Source organism: Lepidochelys kempii, chromosome 23 (assembly GCF_965140265.1).
Source record: "Lepidochelys kempii isolate rLepKem1 chromosome 23, rLepKem1.hap2, whole genome shotgun sequence".
In the NCBI taxonomy this organism is placed as follows: Eukaryota; Metazoa; Chordata; order Testudines; family Cheloniidae; genus Lepidochelys; species Lepidochelys kempii.
This window is the reverse complement of record NC_133278.1, coordinates 10,463,802-10,489,145: the sequence shown is the minus strand read 5'-3', so window position 1 is coordinate 10,489,145 and position 25,344 is coordinate 10,463,802. Positions and strand designations below refer to the sequence as shown.

Below are 25,344 nucleotides of genomic sequence, written 5' to 3'. Positions count from 1 at the left end.
CACACCTTGTGTTAAACCTGAGTAACTCTGCAAGTAGACAGTTGGTGACCTGTTCTTTGTGGGATTTGGAGCCAGCTGGGTCTTAACAAGTCCCACCCCTCCTTCCTCATTATGCCCTAACATTGCTTCATGTATGGTATGAGGTACTTTATATCTGACCACCACAAATAATTCACCAAATGATTTAAAAAATAGGATGAACATGCAACATTATGTGTCATATATTGTGCTTTATTTAGATTATGGACTACTTGGGGCAGAACTGTTTCATGCTATGTGACCTTATAGCACCAGACCTGATCGAGTCCTTATCACAGCTGGAGGCCTTTATGCTTTACAACAACAACAACAATAATAATAGTTATTACTATTATTATTATTAATATATAATGTATAAGAAAAAGCTGTTGTTATATGCTGTGCTCCTTGTTTTCTTCACAACCCATACCTGCCTTCTTTCTTTCAGTTGTCAAATAATTGTAATTTTGGTCAAAGTCAACCAAATTACCCAGAGCCACCTAGATTACCGATTACCCAGAGCCACCTAGAATTCATTTCTCTGTTTAAAATGAAAAGACATTTCTAAAGCAGGGCAAATGTGATGGAGATTTTCACTAACTACAGGGCATATTGTTTTGTCTTTTTCCAAAGAACACCTGGACATGCCCAAACTGGTGCTAATGTTCAGCATTCTCCTTGCCGTTGTGACTGTTTCCCTCTTCATCCTCACTCCGTTCCTCATTTATTATCGTTGCTGCTCAGGTATGAAAATCTTACTTCTACTTTTCCAAACTGAGCCATATTCATACAGCAGATTTACTAATACAAAGATAAACCCTTGCAGTCCTCATTGAGACTGACATCAAGGGGAATTTCCCCCAAGTCAGGACTGCAGTGTTTGACCTGTAAACTTGTGCCAAGGCAAGCTGAGTAACTACTCATTTCACACATTTTATGTCATTGCAAAGGGGCTCGCAGCCAGCCTAGACACACACTTATTTTCTTTGTCTCGACGTTGCCTTTTGTTATATTGGTACAGAAGAGATAACAGAGAACAACTGCAAACCTGGCCCCCTAGAATCTGTCCTGTACCAAATTCCCTGCCTTCCCAGGTGAATTCCTTTGGATAGTATTGAGTTCCTGTGTAATCAAAAACAAAAAAACAAAACCTCCCTCTTACTACCACATGTGTGCGTGTTTTAGGCTTTGTCTACATTAGCACTTTTGTCAGCAAAACTTTTGTCTGTGAGGGTGTGAAAAAACACCCCCCTGACTGACACAAGTTTCACCAACAAAAGCGCTGGTGTGGACAGTGCTACGTCGGCAGGAAACCCTCTCCCCCCGACATAGCTACCACTGCTCATTGAGGGAGGTTTCATTATGCCGGCTGTAGAGCTCTCTCCCACCGACATAGAGCAGAGACACAGGAGACCTTACAGCGGCGCAGCTGCAGAGGTACAACCATGCTGCTATGAGGTCCATAGTGTAGACATAGCCTTGGGCTCTAGGGTTGTAAGTAGTAGGTAACTGCTGAACTATTTGTAGTGTTCAGATAGTGTCTCTTTCTTTGCTTTTAGAAAACAGAAAAAGGGATGCTGCAAAAGGTAATACAGGAGACAGACTGATGTAAAGTTTTGGCAAGTGGTTATATTCCTTGTAACAAATGTAACATATTTGAGTGTAAGTCAATAGTAAATATTTTCATATATAATCAATATTATTTTCTTCATGCCTATTACATCGGGGACTGGGATGGGGAGGTTAACAGGGGAAAGTATTGAGAGCCAGAGGTGGGAGAAATTGATTGGATGAGGAGCTGGGGAGGGCAAAACTGGGACTACCTGGGCAAGGAGACTGGGACAGGGAACCAGTGGGAGCAGGGGAGACAGATCTGATGAGGAGGTGGATTGGGGTGGAGAAGTGCAATTGTGGGTGGATTTAGAGGTTCCGACCCTGCTCGTGACTCAGGTGGATGTGTATCTGATGCCACAGGATGGAATTTCTGATTTTGGTTTTGTTTGATTTTTCAAAAAATAATAGGAAATTACACACAAAAACCTGCATTAAAAGAACAATAATTTTGCAAAATCAAGCACACAAAATTAGGAACTGAGAGATTTAAATTTGCCTGGTTAAACATAATTTGGCCTTCTTGTGCATAAGCATCAGAATACAGTCTTTAAAAGATCCTATTATTTTCCATGGGACTCTTGCCTCATTTGTTACCAAGTGCTCAGTGGTTCAGGGTTGTGTAGTGAGTAATGCCGTTGTCTGCAGGTCCCAGGCCTCATCTGCTGCAAAAGTTGGAGGGAGATGAGTGAACGAGACAGGGGATGACCGAAAGAGAAAGGATTACAGATTACTGAATACTGCCTAGGATAATTGTATTCTATCCCTGCCTCTGCCACAGAGTTCCTGTGTGATGCTGGGCATACCCACTTTGCACCCACCCTGCAGGCTGCACCTCACACCCAAGATACCTAGCTCTTTTCTTCCCTCTTAGGCCTTATGACAGCTCCTAGAGAGGAGTAACTCGGGTGCACATTGTGAAAAGGTCTCAGGACATGTTGGGTGCATGCTGGGTGCTGAGCCGTAGGGAACCACGTAGCAGCCCCCTCACTAATTAAGGGTTAAGTTCTGCTGAGCCCCTGTCCTGCTCCTCACCCAACACTGCACTTGGGCTGGACCTGACCTTGAGAATTTTCTAGGGTAAAGGCAAACTGTTGACACAGAACAAGTGTTTGTTACTGTAAATGTCGCAGTTCAGGGAAACTTCACCTGTATTCCCCCTCATGGTCCAGCAAAGGACCCACTCTAGGCTCCTAGCTCCCCAGCCATCACTTCTTCAACAGAGACCCATAAAAAAGCTGTGGGATCTGCTGCAGAGCAAGGCCTGCAATCATGGCATTGATGTGTCAGGAAGAGAAGAAAGAGGGCGATAAAGCCAGTAGTAACTGAGGGAACAGGGAAGCAGGGGCAGTGTCCTGACACTGTCACACCTGGGGAAGTCCAGGTAGCCAGGGACAGAGATAACTTCTACTGGAGCATGAGTTTTTCTCTTTGTTTGGTACAGAGAAATTCCACAGCTTTGGGCTTCTGAAGCCCTTCTTAATTAGAGCTGAGTGAAATATTTCAAACAATGTTTGCGTGCATGGGAGAAAAAATGGCCTTTTTATAAAAGCAAATTTTTTCACAAGACTGTGGACATTATCACTCTGATTTTCAAAATTTTAGTCAAAGAGGTTAGCAAAATGTTACATTTCAAAAACTGGGTTTTAATAACCTTTTCAGTAAGAATTTGCATTAAAATTGATAAAACAGATCACAAGAAATATAATAAAAAAACCCCAAATGGTCCATTTTGCACCTTGCAAAATGGAAACTTGGAAATGTCAAATTGTTTAACTTTCTATACATATAGTGCTCCTCTTCCCTTGAAGTACATGAATGTTTACTTAAAATATGTCCATGCTCACTATGAGAGTTAATTTGCTTTAGAGATGTAGCCAATAATTCTCCCCTCTGTTGTTCAGTACAGTTGTTAGCAAAGGGCGGAATTATTGGCTATGTCCCTATTGAAGCTTGTCTATCAATGTGGGCACGGGCATTATTTTAAGTAAGAACTCATGTGTTTCAAGGGAAGGGGTGCACTATTTGGAAGAAATATGTACTGTTTTCCACCCATGCTCACTACATTTATTATTGGGGCAAAAGTAGGGATGCAGCCCCACTTCCACACCAAAGAGCAGAGCAGGGCTAGTTCTGGGAGAGCCGCCAGGGCTGGAGATGGGTGAGAGAGCCAGGTGCATGCTGTGCCACTGGAACGGGTGTCACACCTTCTATTCTGGGGTGCTCGCCTCAAGACTTGCTGGAGACGGTCGCCAGACTGGGGTGTCTCCACACCTTTTTCCCAGGACCCCTGTGCTTGTAAGAGAGAGGATAGCAGCCATGCAATAGGCCGTAGTCCGTTGCATAAACCAGTGAGTATTAGTTACACAGGGGCACTGTCTTCTGAAAATCTTGATGGCACAAAAAAAATCAATGTCTGAGCTATAAAAAATTCAACTGAAATCACTAAATTGTATAGACTGTAAGATGTTTGGGGCGCGGACAGTCTCTTACTGTGTGTTTGCACAGTGCCCAGCACAATGGGGTGCTGACCTGCTTGGGATTATTAAGTACTTAATAAAGATAAATAATAACAGTTAATAGCACAAGAAATGTCATATATGAATTACCATGTCACATTATCTGTCTCTCTGTCATGTATTGTAACTCCACACTATCATTGTGAAACCACAATCGGCTGGCAAAGACTAAGTTGTGCCTGCTTTTTCTTGCAAGAGTTAATAATAAAATCAATAATGTTCATATTAATTAATTTGTCTTTGTTCATTTCAGTGATTTGTAATGACAAAGTACAGAGTTCATTGGGACGGGACATAAGACTTTTATAGGGTATATCTACACTGCAATTAAAAACCCGCACTGGCCTGTGCCAGCTGATGCAGGCTTGTGGGGCTTGGGCTGTGGGGCTGTTTAATTGCAGGGTAGACTTCTGGGCTCAGGCTAGAGCCTGGGCTCTAGGACCTTATAGGGTGGGAGGGTCCCAGAGCTCTGTCTGCATCCCAAGCTGGAACATGTACACCATAATTTAATAGCCCCTAAGCCCAAGTCCTGCGAGCCTGAGTCAGCCGGCACAGGACAGCTGCTGGTGTTTAACTGCAGTGTAGACATACCTATGGAGTTGAAGACCAGAAGGGACCATTAGATCACCTAGTCTGACCTCCTTTATAGCACCCACCATAGAATTTCACCCAGTTACTGCAAATTAAGCCCAACAGCATTTATTTGGCTAAAGTAATTTCCAGGAAATCATCCAGTCTGAATCTGAAGTCTTCAAGAGATGGACAATCCACCAGTTCCCTGGGGGAGTTTGTTCCAATAATCACTGTCCCTGTTATTATTATTTTTTTGCCTAATTTCTCATTAGAATTTGTCTGGCTTCTGCTTCTACCCATTAGTTCTTGTTGGGATAGAAATGGTTAAAAAACAAACAAAATTATAAATATGCTTCTAAGACTAAAACCGAACTGAACAAATAAGAATATTTTGTTCAAAGTAGATTTCTCACTACAGAACTTCTTCCAGCACGGCTGGCCAGTCCTTAGCCATGGTCCAACACAGAGCCAATTGCACTTGGTATCTTTGACTGCTCCAGGGAAGGATAACCATGGGGTTCTCTCCCCTTCTTTTTATAGTCCAGTAAACCTGTACAATGTAGTCTTTGAAAAGTAGCCCAGAAAAAGTTTACCTCACCTGCTGGGGTGTAGATGCCATTCTGTCTACTCCCCCACTTGATAGTTTGATAGCTTTGTTTGCGTTATTTGCATCTTGATAGTCTCTGCCTGGTAACCCAGCTGGTCAGAAGCAAAAAAAACCATTCCTTTGGCTAGGGCAGACTGGGTTCATGCATTGCTTGCCAAACACATTTTAAGAACACAATTCCAGCCCATACTCATAGTTCTTTGTATGCACCCCATACACACACACCATGCAATGATTCTTGGGACCAGTGTGTAACCAGTTTATATATGGCACCTTCCATCACACCTTTTAGACACAGATTATGACAACATTGAGTTGGGGTTCGCTGAGCTGGTCAGGCCAGCTGAGGTGCCCTGCTAGATACTGGGGAGCCCCTTGCTCTCTGTCATTGACATGTTTTAGCATCACAATAATTTCATTGCCTAGAGCCAGATTCTACCTAGTCATTACACAGATGTGCAGTGGAAGGGAGGCAATATTGGGCTGAATCAGAACCAGGTTGTATTCCAGCCCTGTGTCCCTAGCCTGCTTTCCCTCCCTCCCTGGAAATGAGGTGCAATACAAAGATATGCAGAGTGGCTGGCATGGCCCTGGCTCAAACCCCACGGTGAGAATGGGCCAGTGGAGTTGTCTGGCTTCCCTGGGGTTTCTGAAGAAATATGTACTGTTTTCCACCCATGCTTACTACATTTATTATTGGGGCAAAAGTAGGGATGCGGCCCCACTTCCACACCAATCAGCAGAGCAGGGCTAGTTCTGGGAGAGCCACCAGGGCTGGAGATTGGTGATGGACCTAGCAGCCTGGGTGCATCCTGGGGCTCTGAGCTCCCTGGGGGCATGGTATAATAGGCCGAGGGAGGCTAAACTTCCCCTAAACCGAGCCCTGGCCCTTCCCATGCTCCACAGTCTCCCAGATGCTGGTGTCTAAGCCAGCAGGCGCTCAGCTCTGCTGCTGGCCTGAGGTCAGCAGGTGGCACTGGGGGCGGGTGTTGGGCTGGCGCTGGAGCCGATGCTGAGGCCGGCCGGTGAGCTGGTGCTGGGGGCCAGTACTGGGGGGGCCTGGCAGCTCAGTGCTGGTGCCAACCAGGGGCGCCGGGCGGTTCGGCCAGGGCTTCTCTTGCCATGTGTGTGGGGGGAGTGGGCACTTGGGGCTGCGGCGGACGGTGTGGTAGGGGGCAGGACCATATGGGTAGTCTCCCCTAAGGGGGCACTCACATGCTGCCCATGCCTGGGGTCATGGGTAACTCTGGCTCATCTCTTATGGTGTGTCTATACTACAAGAGCTACAGCAGCAAAGCTGTAGTGTAGACACTTGCTACAATGACGGAGGGGTTCTTCCATCGTAGCAAATCCACCTCTCTGAGAGGTGACAGCTAGGTCCATGGAAGAGTTCTTCCATCAACCTAGCAGTGTCTACACTGGGGCTTATGATTGCTTAACTACATTGCACAGGGGTGTGAATTTTTCACACCACTAAGTAACGAAATTAGGTCAATGTGTGTTTTTGGTGTAGACCAGAACTTACTTAGGGCTGGGCTCACAAGGTGCAGCTTACCGTTACCGGAGCATGTGAGAAATAGTGCTGGGCCTGTTTTCCCAGCATGGCACCGTATATTGGTGCATCGGTAAGACTCGGGTCTCACGGTGAGTGTTTTCTTTGCAAGCACAGCCATTATGATCATCTAGTCTCAACACCTGCCTTACACAAGCCCGAGGGTTTCACCCACTGATTCCTGCGCTGAGCCCAAGAACTTGTAGCTGAACTAGAACCAATCTGTCTGAAAGAAGTCCAGTCCTGCTTTAAAGACTCCGGATGAGGGAGAATTTACCATATCCTTGGGGAAGTTGTTCCAATGGTTAATTACTCTCATTTTTTAAAATTTGCACTTTATTTCCAGGTTGAATTTTTCTAACTTCAATTTCTAGTCATTGGATCTTGTTCTGCCTTTATCTGCAAGGTGAAAGGGCTTCCATACAAATATCTTCTCCATGTGTAGGTATTTACAGACTACAATCAAGATGAGCCTATTTCTTTCCTGTTTGCTTTGACCAGCAGTGAAATAGTTAACAATGATGACATTTAAATGACTGTCACTAGGTTTCAGAGATAAAAACGCACTGAGGTGAATGGGGACAGTTTGCCCCCATCAAATCTCATTTCAAGCTGTCCACATACATCACTTGCATCACTGCATCTGTTACACTCAGCTCACAGTTTGAATTGTGTTGTCAGCTGTTGTGCATGTTTGTTCTCTCTGTGCTATCCCAGTCCTGCACAGAGAGTTGGTTCAGCAAACCTCAACAGTGCTACCCAGAAAGACCACAGGCTTGGCTCGGGGGCAAAAAGGCTCGGCCAGCTTTAATATCTAAAAAGCACTTTATCAGTGTTCCATACACTGCATGGGCATACTGCATGTATGCTCATGAATGTACCAGCACATTCAGTGTAAAGTCATCCCCTAAGCCAGTACGAAGAATCAAGGGGTGTCCCTTGATATATCTGGGGTGAAACAAAGACTTACATGCCTCATGGCATCTGTTTGTTACCTTCCCTTGTACCTTGTTCATGATGTTTCAGACAAAACATTCCTATTCATTGTTCTGTCAAACCATCTTATCTTGTGCAAGGTTGGGGTGTATCTGTGCTAGCCTCCTGAAACATATTTATGTTAATATCTAGTGACTAGTACTTCTTACGAGTGCCTGTGTTTTAGCAATGCTAATAGTAGCTTTGCCAAGTTCATATAGCGGACAGTGAACTTGTCAGCATGCGACTGCTCTATGATAGGCCCTGGTGTTTGCTCATAGCATGGCCTTGCTGACTGTGGTTCAAGCCTCAGGTCTTGCACCAGGCCCCAGGCTCTCTCTCTATTACATCCCCTACTTTTTGTCTTTTTTTATGGGGAGGAGATTTACCCATCATCCTGGAACAGCATCATGCATGGACTGAACATGACCCAGTGGGCTAACCACTTTTATATGGCCACCTTGTGTTATCCACACATTCATGCCCCATCTGTCCTTTGGTCTGCACATTCCCTCGTACAACCTGTGCACAGTTTCCTTCCGTCAATAGTTTTAGTCCCATATACTGGGCCTGGCAATGTTAGGTCTGGGACTTTAGTTGAGAGGTGTAGTCTTAGAGTTGCTCAGAAATACTGGGATAGGCATTATGAGTGTGTCCCACAGTGCTATGTATATGAGGAGTAAAACAGAAATTTGGAGTAGTGACATCACAAATGAGGTCTTCATATATACATTTCTTGTAATTAGTTACCACACAGTACTGTCCATCCATGTTATAAGTTATCCTTTCTGCTGATTGTTACCATCTGGTAAGTTTCGCTGGGCAGGAGACAGGAGCAGCTAGCTTCGCTATTCCATTGGATTGGCCTGAATCATTGTGGACACACAATAAGTTGCAGAGTCAACAACATTTCTGGCTGAACAAGCCATGGTGTGATGCTCTTTCGGTTTGCATTGCTCCATATTACACCAGTAGTTGATGTAGATCCAGTCGGTTTTTGTAGATGCTGTCTTCCAGGTGACCGACTGAATAGACAGGAACAAATTTATCAACTATTTCTACGTCAAAATTCAATATTGGTAACCAGATGCTGAACAAGACTGTTTTGAACAACATGTGCCTTAGTTAGGGTGCAGTGTTACTGACCCCAAAATTATGACTAGTACTAACAGGGAATTCGTCTATACAATTTCATATATTGCCATTTCACCACAGTTTTTTGTTATACACTGAGGGCAATGCCAGTTAGCTGTTTATTAATAATAAGGTGAGGCAATTTTTTCTCTCTTTTTTAAATGTTCTCTAATGACAGGTTTCAGAGTAGCAGCCGTGTTAGTCTGTATTCGCAAAAAGAACAGGAGGACTTGTGGCACCTTAGAGACTAACCAATTTATTTGAGCATAAGCTTTCGTGAGCTACAGCTCACTTCATCAGATGCATTCAGTGGAAAATACAGTGGAGAGATTTATATACATAGAGAGCATGAAACAATGGGTGTTACCATACACACTGTAACGAGAGTGATCACTTAAGGTGAGCTATTACCAGCAGGAGAGCGGGGGCGGGGGAACCTTTTGTAGTGATAATCAAGGTGGGCCATTTCCAGCAGTTGACAAGAACGTTTGAGGAACAGTGGTGGGTGGGGGAGGGGGCATAAACATGGGGAAATAGTTTTACTTTGTGTAATGACTCATCCACTCCCAGTCTCCATTCAAGCCTAAGTTAATTGTATCCAGTTTGCAAATTAATTCCAGTTCAGCAGTCTCTCATTGGAGTCTGTTTTTGAAGTTTTTTTGTTGAAGTATTACCACTTTTAGGTCTGTAATCGAGTGACTAGAGAGACTGAAGTGTTCTCCAACTGGTTTTTGAATGTTATAATTCTTGACGTCTGATTTGTGTCCATTTATTCTTTTACGTAGAGACTGTCCAGTTTGTCTCTAAGTAAAAGAATAAATGGACACAAATCAGACTGGGAGTGGATGGGTCATTACACAAAGTAAAACTCTTTCCCCAGGTTTATCCTCCCTCCCCCACCCGCCACTGTTCCTCAGACGTTCTTGTCAACTGCTGGAAATGGCCCACCTTGATTATCACTACAACAGGTCCCCCCCCGGCTGGTAATAGCTCACCTTAAGTGATCACTCTGGTTACAGTGTGTATGGTAACACCCATTGTTTCATGTTCTCTATGTATATAAATCTCCCCACTGTATTTTCCACTGAATGCATCCGATGAAGTGAGCTGTAGCTCACGAAAGCTTATGCTCAAATAAATTTGTTAGTCTCTGAGGTGCCACAAGTACTCCTTTTCTTCTAATGAGTTGGTTATTGTAGTTACCTCAGCCTGGTCCAGTCCACACAAGAGATCCACTTCCTGGACACTACAGTGCTAATAAACAATGGTCACATAAACACCACCCTACACCGGAAACCTACTGACCGCTATTCCTACCTACATGCCTCCAGCTTTCACCCTGACCACACCACACGATCCATCGTCTACAGCCAAGCTCTGCGATACAACCGCATTTCCTCCAACCCCTCAGACAGAGACAAACACCTACAAGATCTCTATCAAGCATTCTTACAACTACAATACCCACCTGCGGAAGTGAAGAAACAGATTGATAGAGCCAGAAGAGTCCCCAGAAGTCACCTACTACAGGACAGGCCTAACAAAGAAAATAACAGAATGCCACTAGCTGTCACCTTCAGCCCCCAACTAAAACCCCTCCAACGCATTATTAAGGATCTACAACCTATCCTGAAGGATGACCCAACACTCTCACAAATCTTGGGAAACAGGCCAGTCCTTGCCTACAGACAGCCCCGCAACCTGAAGCAAATACTCACCAACAACCACATACCACACAACAGAACCACTAACCCAGGAACCTATCCTTGCAACAAAGCCCGTTGCCAACTGTGCCCGCATATCTATTCAGGAGACACCATCAAAGGGCCTAATAACATCAGCCACACCATCAGAGGCTCGTTCACCTGCACATCCACCAATGTGATATATGCCATCATGTGCCAGCAATGCCCCTCTGCCATGTACATTGGTTAAACTGGACAATCTCTACGTAAAAGAATAAATGGACACAAATCAGATGTCAAGAATTATAACATTCATAAACCAGTCGGAGAACACTTCAATCTCTCTGGTCACGCAATCACAGACATGAAGGTCGCTATCTTACAACAAAAAAACTTCAAATTCAGACTCCAGCGAGAAACTGCTGAATTGGAATTCATTTGCAAATTGGATACTATTAATTTAGGCTTAAATAGAGACTGGGAGTGGCAAAGTCATTATGCAAGGTAGCCTATTTCCCCTTGTTTTTTTCTACCCCCACTCCCCCGACGTTCTGGTTAAACTTGGATTTATGCTGGAAATGACCCACCTTGATTATCATGCACATTGTAAGGAGAGTGGTCAGTTTGGATGATCTATTGCCAGCAGGAGAGTGAGTTTGTATGTGTATGGGGGTGGGGGGAGAAAACCTGTATTTGTGCTGGAAATGGCCCACCTTGATTTTCATACACATTGTGAGGAGAGTGGTCACTTTGGATAAGCTATTACCAGCAGGAGAATGAGTTTGTGTGTGTGGTTTTTGGAGGGGGGGGGTGAGAAAACCTGGATTTGTGCTGGAAATGGCCCACCTTGATTATCATACACATTTTAAAGAGAGTGGTCACTTTGGATGGGCTATTACCAGCAGGAGAGTGAGTTTCTGTGTGTGTGTGGTGGGGGGGGGGGGCGGAGGGTGAGAAAACCTGGATTTGTGCTGGAAATGGCCCAACTTCATGATCACTTTAGATAAGCTATTACCAGCAGGAGAGTGGGGTGGGAGGAGGTATTGTTTCATGGTCTCTGTGTATATAATGTCTTCTGCAGTTTCCACGGTATGCATCCGATGAAGTGAGCTGTAGCTCACGAAAGCTCATGCTCAAATAAATTGGTTAGTCTCTAAGGTGCCACAAGTACTCCTTTTCTTTTTGCGAATACAGACTAACACGGCTGTTACTCTGAAATTTTTCATTAATGTTGAGGATCCCCTTACATTTTTTTCCTTTGAATAAAAAACTTTGATTAATAAAAGAGAATTATTTTTGTTTGCAATTGCGTTATTCGTTGGGGCAAAATTATATGCACAAATATTTATAACTTCGGCTTTTGCAAAAAAAATGGTTATTAATAATATTATGATTACACCTCAATCATAGCATTGAAATAGTGTTACCACTTATATTTTTAAAAAAGGATAAAATTGACTTTTCTTGCAACAAAATTTAAGAAAAAGGTAGTCACATGAAACACACAATATATGACACAAGACAATATATATGACATACAGGACAAACTTTCAATTAAAGATGAATGGTACCAGAATTGTATTTAGAACTATACAAGATTAGGCATTAAGAGCTAAGTTATTAAAGTTAGAAAACAGGCAGGTAAACAAAAGAGTTAAACATTTAAATAAGTGAGTTATTAACTTTTTATTTAAAACTTTTTATAAGAATTGATACAAATTCATCTTAAGTTATCTGCCCACTTTGTTGTATTAATTTAGTTAACTTAAGGCAGTTTCCATCACTTTATATTCCTTTTATTTTAAAAATGCGACTATATGAAAATAAAAAATACCCATGTTTCATGTATTAATTAATGGCTAGAATGAGAAGAAGAGTTAACATCTCTATTGCTTGTCAACTATATCTTCAAGAAAGTTAGGAGTATTTCTAGCTGTTCCAAGTCCATAATTAATTTACTGGACTTATTTAAACTAAAGCTTTTACCTGGCTTTCTCTTTGCTTGTTTGTCGTTGCTTTGACTTTTTCTGCGATGGAGATTTGTGTAACAAGTATAACTTTTAACTTTTAAAACAAAGAGAGGGCAGAAGTGAAGAAAGGTGTGTGTAGGGAGAAAGCAACCTAGAAAGGGAGGGAGATCTGAGTCAAGAGATTAATTAACTCTGTCAGGTCATCTGAAGCTATAGGCAGCAGCAGCCAGTTAGCAAATTGAGAGAGGATATAAAGGAAAACTTAAGCAGTATGTAAAAACATTTGAAAAAGATTAAATTATTAGCTCTGAGTTAGGTGTGGGGCTTCGTGGGTTAAAGTCTTCTTGAAATTGCCAGTATGATTGGTTTTAGGATGAGGCTGGAAACACAATGAGAACAAGCCTTCTGCATTGTGCTTTGGGATTTCTGCTTCACAGCTAGAAGTGTGAATATCCAATACTTGCAATTAACTGCTCATGAATAATCAACATACCAAAAATTATTTGTGGAAATTATTTAGCAAAAACTTCTGAATTAGAGCAATGGTGGTAGGCTCTTCCTGGACTATTTCTCTGCTGGGGCTTCGAGGTTCTAACAGAATACAAATATAATTATAGCTGTTGAAAAGCTCTCCCACAGAAACACATGTACCTTGATTTTCCAAGACTTTAACCAAGTCCAAGTCCAAGATTGGGAACCCACACCCCTGGTGTTTATCCTGGCTCTGAGAGGAGAGTGGAAGTTGTTACCTGCTCTTGCAAAACCTGAATTTGTTCCCCCAGTGTCCCTTGCTTTTGTCTGCATGCCAAATGGATTGCGGGAGTGCCCTTCGCTGCTGCAGTTAACCATTTCTGAGCAACTCAATGAGTTAATGCATCAATTCTGGGTTTTAACCTGCTCATTCTTCACTTTTGACATTGAAATTCTTTTTTATCCACTCCCCTGCAATCAAGTCACACCTCCTGCCTGCAAATATGCTCTGTTAACTGCTCCATTTTCTCCTTAATCTGATTTACCAATCTAGTGAAAAGATTGTTTGCTACTTCTCCCTCCTGTGCACTTATTTCTCCCATTCTGACAGGCACCAGCCTAGGTCTCGGTTTAGGTTTTACCAGAACCTGGCTCCCATCATACAGTGATGGTGGCAGTATTGTGCCCCCTGCCCATGGATTGCTTGGTGGCTCTTGGTCTGGGTCATTCCCAATGTCCCCATTCCAGCAACCATTCCAATCATTCCATGTTCCATCTTTTAATTTTGATCAGGCCACATTTTTCCATTTCGGTCCTCATTCTTCAGGCACTGTACAATTACCCGAAGTCTGCTGTTGCCAGACAAGATTTATAGTGGGGGATGGCACTTCTCTTTTTTGCAGATTGTCTACAGCGGCTCCTCATTTTCTATTCTGTCCCTGTGCTTTCCAGTGCTCTATTTCTTCTTCTAATTGTTTTGTGTCTTCTATGAATTGCTCTGCCAATTTCATGGCATATTGTCTAAGCCAACTCACTGCCATATCCATTCATTTCAATTTTCTACTTTTATTACCCTCTGCTATTGCTTTTCATATTCCAGTCCATGTTTCCCCACTATACTTTTTGAACTTATATGAACCTTCTTTGCTGGCTATTCAGAGTGTCCAGACCTCATCAAACTCTGTGGAGATTCTTAGGGAGGGGAGGAGGGGATTATCTCCCTCTAATTTATTGATCTGTTTTTGATAGAGATGGGGTGAATTTCAATTCTCTTCAATATTGCCCAGCCTGGTATTTCCATGTCTGTATGTAACTTCCAGTATTGAGGATGTTTTAATGTGGTTTGTGAAATGTGTGTTTGCTAGAGACACAAAATGCATCCCCATCTAAGCACTGATATAGCTTTAGGGTTCTGGGCGACCTTTCCTGAAAAAGACACATACACTTCAGGTAGAACAACAGGAGAGTTAATATTTAACCTACTCTTTTTGTTTTCACTTTCCTTGGTCAGAGTTCAGTCCCTTTGTTCAGTGTATTCAAAGTGTGCGATCCATTCCGCGCAGGCATGCTGTCAAATCCCATTTTAAAGCCTTGGTTTTATTAACACTGGAGCCCCCGCATCTGGCACTGAGGGATGGAGAACCTTCCAGACTGTGGTCCAGTTTAGTTTTCTGAATAAAGGTAAGAGCCTCTGCTTTAATTCCAAATCCTCCGCTTGTGTTGATGGGTGGGGCTGCATTAACGTAAGGGGAGTTCTGACCATTCACACTCATTGGCTTGGGGAGCACATTGAGGAGAATGGTGGCTGGAATCTATAGCTGAGTTCGTAGTGGGAAGAATGGAAGATAAATTATGATTCTTTGAACAAATCTGTCACCTCTTCTTGACATTTTCCTTTTTTACTTGGTTGGTTGATCTGTCTGAGGGTTTACTAGCAAATAGAACAGGAGGCTATAATATAGGATGCAGAGGCAGTGGTGGATTACCACATAGGCCCTGGACAATTTGGGGGCCCCGCAAGAGCACCAGAACTTTGGTCCCACCCTCTGGTCCTCCTCCCCGCCACTCCCTATGTCCTGTTCCTCCTCTTCCCCCTGAGGACCTGTCCCCTGGCCCTGCCAGAAGATGGAGTCTGTGGTAGGGTGAGCCTATTCCCCTTGCCCCCATGCAGAGCTGGCAGAGCTGCTTGCCTGAGCCCCTCTCCCTTACCCCTCACATGACATGGAGTGGGCTCAAGCCCCCCCCCACACTGAGCAGAGTTGGCCAGAAGGTCCCCCGCCCCCATGTGGCATGGAGCTGGCTAGGGTTGCCAATTTTGGCTGGATGTATTCCTGGAGATTTTATCACATGACATAATCTTTAATTAATGTTTAATCTTTAATTCCTGGAGACTCCAGGCCATTCCTGGAGGGTTGGCAACATAAGAGCTGGCCAGAGCGCCATGCCCTTCCTCCCACCTGGAGCTGGCCCAAGCTCCCCCCCAGTGCAGAGATGGCCCCCACCACGCCACTGAATGTTTCTTTGTGTCTCCCGGGTGGCATGCCCCACAGTTTGGGGACCACTGCCATAGGCTGTGGTAAGAGTCACCCAGGGAACCTGTATAGCTGTGGGGAGCCCCTGACCCTCCACCTGCCCTGGGTGGGAGTTTGGGAGGCCCAAGAGAAGCTCCTGGCCTATGTCCCTGCCGCCAGGGCGCACTTCTCAGAACAGGTGGGGGGTTCAGGGCTCCTGACAGTGGCCCAAGCTCTCTGGGCAGCTCTTACCACAGCCCAGCTTCCGGCCAGGCCAGGTGGCGAGGCCTTGTGGGGAAAAGAAGGAGCAGGGGGTAGAGCCCCATGGCAGGGGGACGATGTGGGAGGCTCAAATGTTCTTTGTGCCCAGGGCCTCAAATATCTTCATCCACCTCTGTGCAGAGGTTATAGTCCATCTCTTCTGATTATTCATTTTTTGACTTCGGGCAAGTCACAAGTTAACAGCTTCAGCCTTTGTTGCCACCAGATGGAAAATAAGAATGATAAAATGTATCCACCATTTTAAAGTGCTTGAAATCTTCTGCTGGTTGGTGTTCTATTAAATCAAATCTTTGTTGTTTTTATTTAATTTATTTATTTTATTATTAATTATTATTATTATTATTACTAATCGCTGGTAATAATTGCTGGCAAGTGCTAGAGGAGCCAACTAGGGGGGGCGCTTTTCTTGACCTGCTGCTCACAAACCGGGTAGAATTAGTGGGGGAAGCAAAAGTGGATGGGAATCTGGGAGGCCGTGACCATGAGTTGGTTGAGTTCAGGATCCTGACGCAGGGAAGAAAGGTAAGCAGCAGGATACGGACCCTGGACTTCAGGAAAGCAGACTTCGACTCCCTCAGGGAACGGATGGCCAGGATCCCCTGGGGGACTAACTTGAAGGGGAAAGGAGTCCAGGAGAGCTGGCTGTATTTCAAGGAATCCCTGTTGAGGTTACAGGGACAAACCATCCCGATGTGTCGAAAGAATAGTAAATATGGCAGGCGACCAGCTTGGCTTAATGGTGAAATCCTAGCGGATCTTAAACATAAAAAAGAAGCTTACAAGAAGTGGAAGGTTGGACATATGACCAGGGAAGAGTATAAAAATATTGCTCGGGCATGTAGGAATGTTATCAGGAGGGCCAAATCGCACCTGGAGCTGCAGCTAGCCAGAGATGTCAAGAGTAACAAGAAGGGTTTCTTCAGGTATGTTGGCAACAAGAAGAAAGCCAAGGAATGTGTGGGCCCCTTACTGAATGAGGGAGGTAACCTAGTGACAGAGGATGTGGAAAAAGCTAATGTACTCAATGCTTTTTTTGCCTCTGTTTTCACTAACAAGGTCAGCTCCCAGATTGCTGCGCTGGGCATCACAAAATGGGGAAGAGATGGCCAGCCCTCTGTGGAGATAGAGGTGGTTAGGGACTATTTAGAAAAGCTGGACGTGCACAAGTCCATGGGGCCGGACGAGTTGCATCCGAGAGTGCTGAAGGAATTGGCGGCTGTGATTGCAGAGCCATTGGCCATTATCTTTGAAAACTCGTGGCGAACCGGGGAAGTCCCGGATGACTGGAAAAAGGCTAATGTAGTGCCAATCTTTAAAAAAGGGAAGAAGGAGGATCCTGGGAACTACAGGCCTGTCAGCCTCACTTCAGTCCCTGGAAAAATCATGGAGCAGGTCCTCAAAGAATCAATCCTGAAGCACTTGCATGAGAGGAAAGTGATCAGGAACAGCCAGCATGGATTCACCAAGGGAAGGTTATGCCTGACTAATCTAATTGCCTTTTATGATGAGATTACTGGTTCTGTGGATGAAGGGAAAGCAGTGGATGTATTGTTTCTTGACTTTAGTAAAGCTTTTGACACGGTCTCCCACAGTATTCTTGTCAGCAAGTTAAGGAAGTATGGGCTGGATGAATGCACTACAAGGTGGGTAGAAAGCTGGCTAGATTGTCGGGCTCAACAGGTAGTGATCAATGGCTCCATATCTAGTTGGCAGCCGGTATCAAGTGGAGTACCCCAAGGGTCGGTCCTGGGGCCGCTTTTGTTCAATATCTTCATAAATGATCTGGAGGATGGTGTGGATTGCACTCTCAGCAAATTTGCGGATGATACTAAACTGGGAGGAGTGGTAGATATGCTGGAGGGGAGGGATAGGATACAGAAAGACCTAGACAAATTGGAGGATTGGGCCAAAAGAAATCTGATGAGGTTCAATAAGGATAAGTGCAGGGTCCTGCACTTAGGACGGAAGAACCCAATGCACAGCTACAGACTAGGGACCGAATGGCTAGGCAGCAGTTCTGCGGAAAAGGACCTAGGGGTGACAGTGGACGAGAAGCTGGATATGAGTCAGCAGTGTGCCCTTGTTGCCAAGAAGGCCAATGGCATTTTGGGATGTATAAGTAGGGGCATAGCGAGAAGATCGAGGGACGTGATCGTTCCCCTCTATTCGACATTGATGAGGCCTCATCTGGAGTACTGTGTCCAGTTTTGGGCCCCACACTTCAAGAAGGATGTGGATAAATTGGAGAGAGTCCAGCGAAGGGCAACAAAAATGATTAGGGGAGTGGAACACATGAGTTATGAGGAGAGGCTGAGGGAGCTGGGATTGTTTAGCCTGCAGAAGAGAAGAATGAGGGGGGATTTGATAGCTGCTTTCAACTACCTGAAAGGGGGTTCCAAAGAGGATGGCTCTAGACTGTTCTCAATGGTAGCAGATGACAGAACGAGGAGTAATGGTCTCAAGTTGCAGTGGGGAAGGTTTAGATTGGATATTAGGAAAAACTTTTTCACTAAGAGGGTGGTGAAACACTGGAATGCGTTACCTAGGGAGGTGGTAGAATCTCCTTCCTTAGAGGTTTTTAAGGTCAGGCTTGACAAAGCCCTGGCTGGGATGATTTAACTGGGAATTGGTCCTGCTTTGAGCAGGGGGTTGGACTAGATGACCTTCTGGGGTCCCTTCCAACCCTGATATTCTATGATTCTATTATTCTATGATTCTATGGTCTCTGTCTGATTGTCTCATAAAGATTGTGTTGTAATAATATGTAGCAGTCCAATATTTAAAATAAAAAATCTTCCTAAATATTTCTGTGGATAAAAGCACTGTGCTCAGTTTGCTGTCACTCATGGGATTATGTTATTTGTTAGGACAGCTTCCAGATATTCCTGAGAGTGTTCACAGATCTCAAAAGTTATATTTTAGAACAAATAATTATTTAGATGAAAAGTCATATCCAAAATTCACTATTTTCATAATCATGAGAACATTGGAGCCGTCATCATATTATTTATTATTATTCATAGAATATCAGGCTTGGAAGGGACCTCAGGAGGTCATCTAGTCCAACCCCCTGCTCAAAGCAGGACCAATCCCCAATTTTTGCCCCAGATGACTAAATGGCCCCCTTAAGGATTGAGCTTAAAACCTTGGGTTTAGCAGGCCAATGCTCAAACCACTGAGCTATCCCTCCAGCAGAAATTCTTCTGTTTAAAAACTTTCTGTCACCCAACCAGAAATCAGAAACAATACCAACTGATGACCAATCATACACCATGAATAATGAGTAGTCACAGACAGGTCATAGGCTGAAACAGGTTACTCTTATTTATTTGGTAAATACTTAAGAAATAATAAATACAGTCACAGATTAATGGAATATATTTGTAAAATCAGGATCAGTTCATTAATAATTGGTTGGGATTTTCAAAAACATCTATTTGAGCTGGGAGATCAAGTCCCATTAAATAATCAAGGAAACATGCTTCTAAGTCATTCAGATCATGTCTACACTAGGAAAAAGGTGTCTAACACACGTTAATTAACAAGTAGTAGAATCCTAAACATAGACATGGCAGTTGTAGTATTAGCCAGTCAAGATAAACCCAACCACCTTGTCTACTCTAGCATTTTAAAATGTTAGTTAACTTGCACTACAACATACCTTTTCCCAAGTGAAGACAAGGCCATAGACACATTAAAATCCCCCCTTGACCTTCCACCTCAAGTCTCAGAAGCATTGAAGCTTACACATCCTGTATAGTTTCATATTTTGTCATGTCATAATTATTAGCTGGGTAGCAGCTCCATACAGATCTTCATATAGATAGAGCTTATCAAACTATTTGGTGAAAATAATATTTATGAGGAACTTTGGATAAAATCAGTGAAATGCTTTTGAAAATTTTACCCACAATCTCTTGACCAGCCAAAGACGAAAGAAGGCATTTCTGGTCACTGCTGTCACCTGGGAAACAAGGTATAGAGACTGGTTGTAATATGGACTCTGTGGGCCAAAATCTGCCTTCATTTAAAACTATCCAAACCCACTGACTTTGCTTAAGTTGAACAGTTGTAGCTAAAGGGGGAATTTGGCCTTGTACCTTTTACTGCTTCATGGCCTGATTCTAACTTTCATTTACCAGGAGAAACTCCATCACCAATGTTGTTAGGCTGGTGTAAAAACAGTGTGAGTGGAAAATGCTTTGCTTCTTAAAAATAATAGACCTTGAAATATTTTGGGAAAAATTAACACATAGGTTGGATGTTAACAAAACCAAATTTCAAAGGCACTCCAGAATAAACAACCGATACAGATAAACTCAGCAAATGTGCTATCTGCTCTTCCATACTAACTGTTTGAGTTACAGAGAAGCGATATCATGGTGTTATTCAGAAATGAGTGAGGCTAGACTTGGGGCTAAATTATGTTTGTTTGTTTTGTCTGCCTAAGAAAGAAACAGTGCATATTGTTATGGTGAAATGTGCAAATGGCTAGTACTTTACAGTCATTGATGGATAACCCCCAACACAAAATTCCCCTTAGAAGATATCACATAGTAACCTCCCCCAGTGGGCTATTATGGTTCTGTGTGGTCAGAGCGCTCTTCTTTGGCTTGCACATATACAGACACTCAGGGAAACTATTCTGAATTAACTAACGGGGTGAAAGAAGGTGAATTAGTTAAACTGTATTAAACTCAGATGTGGATGCTCTCATTCATAATTAATGTGGCCTTAATTAAACCAAATTAAGGTCACAGTAAAGCCATTTGCATTCTGAATAAGAGCATCTACATTGGGATTTAATGTGAGTTAACTATTCCACTTAAAAAATTCAGTCAGATTATTTTTCCCGAGTGTCTCTATGTAGACATGGCTTTGTGTCTCTGGCTTGGTCTACATTTAAAATTTAGGTTGATATGGCAACTGTGCTCAGGGATGTGAAAAATCCAGAGAGAGAAAGACATGTTTTTCATCTTACCCAGAGGTCTTGTTCAGGTCTAGGAAATTTACTCAGATTGTCACAGCTAAATCCACACCCCTAAGTGCCGTAACTATGCCAACCTAACCCTCAGTCTATATGCAGCTAGGTCAATGGAAGAATGCTTCTGTTGACCTAGCTACCATTGCTCAGAGAGGTGGTGCTCTGACAGCGATGGAAATACCCCTTCTGTCCATGTAGGCTGCATCTGTAGGCCATAGCTATGCCGCTATAGTCCCTGTAGAGTAGATATGGCCTCAGCATGGTAGCACAAAAGGCGGGTGGATGTTCAGGCTCATCCTGCCAGGTGAGCAGCCCTGGACTAGGTGTCAAGGCTGATTTCCCACTCTGGCACTTCGAGTGCAGAAGTGGGGCCCACAAGGATTCTAAAAATTAATACTGGCCACTCCAGGCTTGTATTAAACTCCCAGGGTTACAGCTTTTCTCTGACCTTGGATTGGTAGATGCTGCCACCACCCAAGTGCAGAACCCCTTTGAGAGCCCAGGAAGGTGCACTTGGGAATTCCTTCCTGTCGGGTACCCTCAAGCCCTTTCACCCCACTCCGGGGAAGAGCTGAGAAAGGGGAAAAAAGGAAATCAGCTGTTGCCACCAGCTAATTAAACAACATGTGCACAAACCTCTTAAGACACAAAAATCCAATTCTGTTCTTAAAAAAGGTAAATTTTATTAATATAAAAAAGAAAGAAAATACATCTGGGAACTCAGACTATTGCTAGATTTTCAAAAGAGCAACTACAAGGATTAAGCACCAAGACTAGCTTTCTTGAGGTCCAGCTTAAAGGTTACAAGCAAAACAAAAGCACCTGGGTTAGCACAGAGGAATCCACAAGCCATAACGAAATAAAAGGGATAAACCTAATCGCATCTTCCTGGACATTTCCTGATCTACTTACATATCTGGGGTTTTAAATGAGTAGTTTCTAGGTATGATACTGATTATTTTTTCATACCTGGCCCAAACTTTTTACAGCGTCGCTGCTGCCCTATCCACCTCTCCCTGGGAGAACAACAACAGACAGACAAAAGGGGAGTCTTTTTTTCAATTTTAAAAAGTTCTAACCTTCCCATTGGCTCTTTTGACTAGGTGCCCACTCACTTCCTTTTACCTATGCATAGCAGTGAGACTTTTTAACCCTTTACAGGTAGAGCAATTAGAGAACAGCTACTAAGAGGTATTTTATAGCTACTGGCTGGCTGGTTGTCCATAAAAGGGAGCTACCCCCACCCCACTTGATTTATCACACTTCGGCTTTCTCACAGTAAAAAACTTGGGCTGGGGCAGAAAGAGGAGTCTATGAAGCAGTGTGGCTGGAGAGAGAGAAACAGAGGCCTAAGACAGCTGCCAGTCCGTACAGGGCAGGAGTGCCTGGCCAGAGATTTCTGCAGGAGGGAGTGGTCTGTATATGTTTGTTACCACATGGTTCAAAGGAACAGGACTCATGTACATTTAGTAAATAAACAGGTTTCAGAGTAGCAGCCATGTTAGTCTGTATTCTCAAAAAGAAAAGGAGTACTTGTGGCACCTTAGAGACTAACCAATTTATTTGAGCATAAGCTTTCGTGAGCTGCAAACCTTCTGCCCATCAGAGTTGGCAGCAACAAGAGCCGGGTTCAGTATATAGGGGTTCCATTCCAATAACACAATGCAAAACCGGCTCAAGCCCCCACCCAGTGACCTGGGACAAATATATACCACCCCCGCTGGGCGCCTCCAAGAGGCAATACTTCCCCTCTCGCAAGCACAAAGTCTGAGTGTAGCAAAAAGCCTTTTAATAACAGAGAGAAACAATGTGGCATTTTGTTGGGGAAACATCACCAACAGGATTCATAACACAACCCATGAGCAAAAAAAAAAAACCCACCCCAAGCAAATTGGGGCATGTCCTTTCCCTTTGGTTCTTGAGTCCAGCAACCTAAAATCACCCCAAAGTCCCAAAAGTCCAACGACCCTGTCATAAATATAAAGGGAAGGTAAACCCCTTTAAAATCCCTCCTGGCCAGAGGAAAAATCCTCTCACCTGTAAAGGGTTAAGAAGCTAAAGGTAACCTCGCTGGCACCTGACCAAAATGACCAATGAGGAGACAAGATACTTTCAAAAGCTGGGAGGAGGGAGAAAAACAAAGGGTCTGGGTCTGTCTGTATGCTGCTTTTGCCAGGGACAGAACAGGAATGGAGTCTTAGAACTTTTAGTAAGTAATCTAGCTAGGTATGTGTTAGTTTATGATTTCTTTAAATGGCTGAAAAAAGAACTGTGCTGAATAGAATAACTAACCCTGTCTGTGTGTCTTTTTTGTAACTTAAGGTTTTGCCTAGAGGGATTCTCTATGTTTTGAATCTAATTACCCTGGAAGGTATCTACCATCCTGATTTTACAGAGGTGATTCCTTTACTTCTATTAAAAGTCTTCTTGTAAGAAAACTGAATGCTTTTTCATTGTTCTAAGATCCAAGGGTTTGGGTCTGTGGTCACCTATGCAAATTGGTGAGGATTTTTACCAAACCATTCCCAGGAAGTGGGGTGCAAGGTTTGGGAGGATTTGGGGGGGGGAAGACGTGTCCAAACTACGTTTCCCAGTAAACCCAGTTAAAGTTTGGTGGTGGCAGTGGAAATCCAAGGGCAAAGGATAAAATTAATTTGTACCTTGGGTAAGTTTTAACCTAAGCTGGTAAAAGTAAGCTTAGGAGGTTTTCATGCAGGTCCCCACATCTGTATCCTAGAGTTCAGAGTGGGGGAGGAACCTTGACAGACCCAAAAGTCTCTGTCCCTGGTTAGGGCAGCCCCAGAGTTCAAAAGTTCATCTGCAAAGTTTTACCTCCCAACGTAGGGGGGAAGAGGTAAGGGGCACCTTACATGATCTGAAGCTGACTGCCCTGCAGCTCCATAGGGCTTCACTCTGATCCGCTCCACGAGCCACTCCGCTCTTCTCCACCTGCTGCCCCACAAACTGCTCGGCTCCGCACCGCTCAGCGTCCCACAAGCAGCTCCCGCTGTCCCATGAACTGCTCCACCAGCCGGTCCACAAGCCGCTCCAGCCGTCCCGCAAACTGCTCCACAATATATCTTCAGGCTCCCTCATTACTTAACACAACGCTCAGTGATTTCAGCTCTTAGTCAGTTCAGCTCTTTTGTGATTTCAGCTTGTAGTAGGGGAGCCTCAGTGCTGGTGCACCATTAGCCCAAAGTGAATTCAGCTCAGCAGCCTGTAACTAGACTCCTAATGGAATCAACATTAGCTCTGATATTCCACAGTGGAGAGAGGAGGAAGTGCCATCAGCATGTAAGGCCCTCACCAAGGGGCCCATACCACCAAGTATTAATACCTGTCCCCAGCTGTAGCTCACAAAAGCTTATGCTCAAATAAATTGGTTCGTCTCTAAGGTGCCACAAGTCCTCCTTCTCCTGTAAATAAACAGTATCACTGATTTGTCCTGTAATTGGGGAAGTGTCCTGCCAGGCCCTGAATTCTGCTACTGCTTTGTAAAGGGACAAGTTTTTGTTTGTTTGTTTGTTTGTTTTGTTTGTTTTTTAAATTTAGCTTTAAATTAAAATAAGAATATAGGAACATAAGAATGGCCATACTGAGTCAGACCAAAGGTCCATCTAGCCCGGTATCCTGTCTTCCTGCCCATCCTGGCCAATAGCCATTAATGGACCTATCCTTCATGAATTTATCTAGTTCTTTTTTAACCCTGTTATAGTCTTGGCCTTCACAACATCCTCTGGCAAAGAGTTCCACAGGTTGACTGTGCGTTGTGTGAAGAAATACTTCCTTTTGCTTGTTTTAAACTTGCTGCCTATTAATTTCATTTGGTAACCCCTAGTTCTTGTGTTATGAGAAGGAGTAAACAATACTTCCTTATCTGCTTTCTCTACACCAGTCATGATTTTATAGACCTCTGTCATATCCCCCCTTAGTCATCTCTTTTCCAAGCTGAAAAGTTCCAGTCTTATTAACCTTTCCTCATATCAAAGCTGTTCCATGCCCCTAATAATTTTTGTTGCCCTTTTCTGAATCTTTTCCAATTCCAATATATCATTTTTGAGGCAGGGCGACCACATCTTCACACAATAGTCAAGATGTGGGCATACCATAGATTTATATAGAGGCAATATGATATTTTCTGTCTTATTATCTATCCCTTTTTTAACGATTCCCAACATTCTGTAGCTTTTTTGACTGCTGCTGCACATTGAGTGGATGTTTTCAGAGAACCATCCACAATGACTCCAAGATCTCTCTTTTGAGAGGTAACAGCTAATTTAGACCCCATCATTTTATATGTATAGTTGGGATTATGTTTTCCATGTTTTCCAATAAAATAAAATAAACATGTGCCTAGCCAAGGATATGAGAGCCAATGTGAATGAAGAAACATCTTGTATTAGACCAGCTTCTCTTGGTGAGAGATCAAACACTTTCAAGCTTACACAGA

At 43.6% G+C, this 25,344-nt stretch overlaps 1 protein-coding gene across 3 annotated transcripts in view; it reads left to right on the top strand.

The window, feature by feature from the left end:
- Positions 1-14,660: 14,660 nt before the first annotated feature.
- The window catches only part of LOC140902056 (butyrophilin subfamily 3 member A2-like), a 47,814-nt gene continuing 37,130 nt past the window's right edge, over positions 14,661-25,344 (top strand). For 2 of the 3 annotated variants that reach the window (XM_073321698.1, XM_073321700.1), the window contains exon 1: positions 14,661-14,795. The gene's annotated coding sequence lies outside the window, so the exon portion shown is untranslated. Of the gene's footprint in view, positions 14,796-23,232; positions 23,289-25,344 lie in introns of those variants that run through there. The other variant, XM_073321699.1, reaches the window with a different exon arrangement.